The 5,306-nt window shown below is 44.8% G+C and overlaps 1 long non-coding RNA gene across 2 annotated transcripts; it reads right to left on the reverse strand.

Moving 5' to 3' along the window:
• Positions 1 to 318: 318 nt before the first annotated feature.
• LOC106723761 lies at positions 319 to 3,886 on the reverse strand. Of its 2 annotated transcripts, XR_001359476.1 has the most exons (3): positions 3,136 to 3,886; positions 2,814 to 2,895; positions 319 to 538 (listed from the first exon to the last, which is right to left on the reverse strand). It is a non-coding gene; the product is annotated as an uncharacterized LOC106723761 (long non-coding RNA). The 2 variants fall into 2 exon arrangements; XR_001359475.1 differs by lacking the exon at positions 3,136 to 3,886 and having other exon boundaries at positions 2,814 to 3,121.
• Positions 3,887 to 5,306: the final 1,420 nt, after the last annotated feature.

A 5,306-nucleotide genomic window follows, 5' to 3' on the forward strand; every position in this document is an offset into this window, starting at 1 on the left:
AATGAGGCTCCTTGTGCACGCAAGGGAACAAGCACAGCTAATCCACAAACGCGCCTGGGAAAGTCCCCATAGGTCATTAAGGGCCTCTTCCCTCCCTAAGCTTTATTTGTTGTATGAACTCCTGAAATATGGCAGCAACATTTGTAAGACGTTTGGTCAGAACACACTCAGAATCACCCCTGAGACTTTAGAATAAAGTCTCTCTGGGCAGGACTAAGTGTCCAGAAGCGAGTCAGACAGTGGAGGCCTGCCTCCTCCTCCCACACACGGGTGGAGGCCTGAGGCTGCACATCTGAAGTAGCCTGTATGGAAGAGGTGAGATGTTCAGGCAGTTTTTTTATTTTAAATGTTACAAATTGTCCCTAATAAATAGAAAAATCTATGACTTGACTAACTAAACAATTCAGTAAAAACATAATAATAATTGTGCATGATTGTGGACGGGTGTGCAAGGAATCCCTGGCTCTGGTGCTGACACAACTAGCTAGATCTGCCCATGGTCTTCAATCTCTTCATTAGGCACAGAAACAGTTCCAACCTAAGAAGCAAAAGAAAAACAAGATTTAAAACCAGAAGCCCAGAAGAGAAAGACCTATTTTACCTACTATCAATCAGAGACCCTCCATTCCTCACAAGCTTGCATAGTTTTTCCCGTGTTCCATACCTACTGTGCAAAGCACGTTAGTAAAGAACTCTCTCAATTTGTAATTCACACAGCACAGAAAGTCCATGTTACTATGCAAGGGTATCAAGAGAATATTCAAAAGACAGAATTCAATAGCATTGCAAAAAACTAAATAGCAGCCAAAACCGGTTTGGCTCAGTGGATAGAGCGTCGGCCTGCAGACTGAGGGGTCCCAGGTTCGATTCCGGTCAAGGGCATGTACCTGGGTTGCGGGCACATCCCCAGTGGGAGATGTGCAGGAGGCAGCTGATCAATGTTTCTCTCTCATCGATGTTTCTAGCTCTCTATCTCTCTCCCTTCCTCTCTGTAAAAAATCAATAAAATATATTTAAAAAAAAAAACTAAATAGAAAACCCCCCCCCCCCCCAAAAAAAAGTCTGCTTGTTGTAATTTTGACTTTTACAACTCAGTATCTCAGCATTCTCCCACTCCATTTGTCTCAAAGGCTTATTAAAATGAATACTCCAGCCCGGCTGGTGTGCCTCAGTGGTTGAGCGTCAACCTATGAACCAGGAGGTCTCAGTTCGATTCCCGATCAGAGCACATGCCTGGGTTGTGGGCTCAAACCCCAGTAGGGGGTGTGCAGGAGGTAGCCAATCAATGATTCCTTCTCATCACAGATGTTTCTCTCTCTCTCCCTCTCCCTTCCTCTCTGAAATCAATAAAAATATATTTTTAAAAATGAATACCCCAACTGGGACCTGAAGACAGAAGGGCAGTATCCATATGCTCATTAGTGAGAAACCCCATTCCTTGTCACACTGGCTCCTGCACCCCAGCCCCTACCAGGGAACCCCAGTTTGCCTCGCCTCTCTGAGATCCCTATTTATTATCATCAGGAACAAATTGGTGCAATTACTTCTTTTGAGAGGTGACAAGTTTTTGACGTTCTTAGCAGAAAGAACAGAGCACTGGCAACAAGAGTAGGCAACCTTTGTATGGAACACCAAAAAAATCACAAAAGAAAGATAAAGTCAGCAACCTTGAAAGTAGAGGAGTACAGAGAGAGAAACTGGAGGGCGAGGAGAGCACCAACTCAATGAAAAGTGGCCGGAAACCAATCACATCACACCAGGCGCTGTCCACGCTACAGCTGATGACACGCCCCTGATTCCCAGGGTAAATACTGATGTGCAAAACTAAATCAACTCACTGCACCAAGAATCTGCTTTTTTTTTTTTTAAGGTGCCTGAGTAATTATGAGAAGAACTAGAAATGATCTTACTAATTTGACTAGGAGGTGGACTGGTGAGTCAGTCCATATACATGACATCAAAACCAAGATGATCCGATACATTCTCTTTGCAATTCAGAAGAATGCTACTACTCATCCCCTAAATCACTGCTTTTTAAAAAATCAACTCTAAAAAAAGAGACAGCCATTTGAAGAAGGCTGGGAGGAGGAAGACAAGAAGTGACTCATAGCATCCAACAGCTTGTAGCCTCAAACCATAACAAGAATATAAAACCCGTGGGCCCAGTCTAAAACAAAATAGAGCTGTTGTTACGGCTTTAACCTCATAAAGTTCAGATCTAAGCAGGAGTACAGCACTGCAAATATCTTATAAGCATTTGGAGCAGTGTTACAGATCTATGCCTTAATGTGTGTGTATGTTTACTTTCCTAGCTTCCTGGCCAAACTTGGCACCTATATTAATTCACAGAGAAAAGAACTTTCAAACGGAATGATTTCCATAGCTCTGAAAAACTCTTAGCATTCAAGTCCACCCACTTCAAATCCCACACATGTCAATGCTGCCGTCTTATAAATATTTTTAATGCAGGTAACAATATTTTACATTCATCAGGCCGAGTACTCCACTTCATTCACCGCGATACCTAGGGCTACGGGTGAGATGGATGTAACAGAGTAAACACATTTTGTAACTATCCTGAGATCTGATTCCAGCTGGAGTGGCTCAGGGGCCCCCACAGCTTCTATTTCCCTCCCTCTGCTGACCCCTTCCCTTCTTCCTCGCCCACTTACAACAAATTATCAATGAGACTCTGGGGGGAAAAAAATTTTTTTTACACACTTGTTTTCCAGAATCAACTGTTTCCTTTCCGTGCGGAGAATATACACAAAGTTTGGGTGGCATTAGAGACAGCTGGGTCTTTGCTTACTGACCTCGGAAGGTGGTCCTACGCTTTAAGCTTCCGCAGAGCTGTTAGCTCTGTAGCATCAGGGACCTCCAAGGAAAGAACAGGGGCTGGAAAGTGGGTGGGGAGACAGAATTCAAGTTTAGAGCAAAGTGTATCTGTTATCTTGGGCCCAATAGCCCTGGAAATGCCACCCCCTCCATCAGGGGTGGGGAACCTTTTTTCTGCCAAGGGCCATTTGGATATTTATAACATCAACTTAAAATTTAGCCTGCTGTATTTGGTCAAACATCATACCAAACGATTTCTCCAGCCTCATAAGCTCCCCACCCTGCCCTAAGTCCACACACCTTCCAAATGCCATCTCATGAAGATCTTACGCTTTGGTGACAGGAATGTGCAAGCTGCTTGTGCGCTGCTCATCTGCAATTTTTTAAAAAAATTTATTGGTTCCTTGACTAGCACAAAAGGCTGACATTTCAGTTAGCATTCACCTCCTTCCTCAAGCAGATTTGTACTTACTAAGAAAATGTTCAAGTTGGACTCTATGATGGAATAAAATGAGCAGTTAAAGTAACTGGGCATATTAATCAGCCAAGCAGAGCATGAGCTGAGTAACCCCCATAAGCAGAAGGTAGGGAGTAAGTAGTTATACCAACAACTAAAGCCACAAAGGGTTTGACATGCCGTATATTTTATAAAGACGTCTCTTGTGCAAACAACAAATCTTTCGCAGGCTATATCACAAGGCAACGTCCCTAGTTCTACCAAAGAAGAGCCCAGCCACTCCTGCAAGAGGGGGGCAAGTGCCTCCTGTGGCTGCAAGTCCAGGGCACGCAGAGCCCCAGAAACGAGCATCATCCGTTCACAGAGAAACTTACTGCTTCAATCTGAATCAACAAACGAGTGTTTTAAACAAGTCTGTCTTTGAGAAGTTTTCTGTTTCCTCTCTACTTTGGTATTTCCATTTAAAGTTATTCCTTAAGCCAAATGCTTATTCACTTATTAATGAAACTACTTGTGGGCCCTCTTAAAGCCAAGAAGAAAAATGCAAGATCCCAAAAGGCAAAAGAAGGGAAGAAAGAATGATCTAGGAAAAGGGGTGTCGGCCACTCCACCTGGCATCCTGCAACGGACAGCTCACTGGCTGGCTTCCTCCCCGTCTCACATTCAATCCCAAGTATTTGAGCAGACCCACCATCCCTGGCCCCACAACACCGACTGTAGCTGCTAGTACCCACAGGAGGGGCTGCCTGCCACATCTCCTGTTCTCTGCTGACGAGGCTGTTCTAAGGGAAAGGCGCTGGCTTTCCCCAGTGAGGGGAGCACTGGGTCGTAACACACAGCAGAGTGAAACAAGGAGGCAACCAGCAGAGCAGGAATGTACCCTGAGTTCTGCAGGCAATGGCCCCCCAAAATAAAATAATATTAGCATCGATAGCAATACCCAGCAGACAGTGCAACCAAAGCAGGGCCACTGTCTGCAAATCCCAATAATGAGCACCATTAACCGCCCACAGGCCACGTAAGAACTTTGATAGTCCACCCTGTTTTTTCAACCGACGTGATGTGCTTAAAACAGACTTGTTTTTTCCATCCTCCTCTGTAGGAACCGAGCACTGAAAATTCCACATGTTTCCACAATATTTTCCAATATTTCCATGAAAACTAATTTAAAGAATCCTCTCCCCATGAGTCCTGATGGAACAGGAAATGTGAAAGCAATATACTTAAGTAATTCGGCGCGAAGGCTTGTTTTGACTTTTCACTGTGGAAGTGGGTATGCTGGGGCATTTTTTAAGTTCCAAAATGTAGAGAAATACAGATTTCTGATCCTTCCACTCGTTGGTTTCTCCTAAGCAATACTGGAAAACAAACTGGTTCATCTCATTTAAGCCAGTAAAACCACTTATGTGCTTATAAGACCTGAAATTCCAAAGGACCTTAAAGAGCAACTCTATCAACTCAGCAGGGACAAAGCAAGACAAGGGGGTGGGGGGTGGCACAGAGGGGCTGAGGCTACACCAGCCGATGCCACAAACCTCTGATTCTTTCATTCTTCAGGCCAGGCCTAGCAAGGTTTACGTAGAAAGAAAAACAATAATGTGCTTCCTGAATGCAAACACACACATCCCTTTCTCTGCCCAGACACTCAATAAGAAATTCATTAAGCCCTTTTATAAAATCTGTTCAGAGAATGGGGTTGAGCACACGTTGGTCTAAAGTGGTTTTGCCATCCTCTGGGCAGCAGGAACATATTACTCACCCTCCGAGAGCGACAGCTGGTGGCAGGTGAGTGCCATCGAGCAGGGCAGTGTGTCCCATGTACACGTTCGTAAGGGACCATGAGTGACCGCTCCCAGCATAGGAGGGGGCTGGGACGCACATTCAGAGCACTGCCCCAGATTCAGAGAGGCAAATACGCGCTTATTTCCAGGCTGACACGGGGAGGTGAGCAGTGCTGTGGAGTTCAGGGGCTCCCCTTTGCTAACAGAGATACCGTGATGACACTTAAAACGGA

Source organism: Myotis brandtii, unplaced genomic scaffold (assembly GCF_000412655.1).
Source record: "Myotis brandtii unplaced genomic scaffold, ASM41265v1 scaffold639, whole genome shotgun sequence".
NCBI lineage: Eukaryota > Metazoa > Chordata > Mammalia > Chiroptera > Vespertilionidae > Myotis > Myotis brandtii.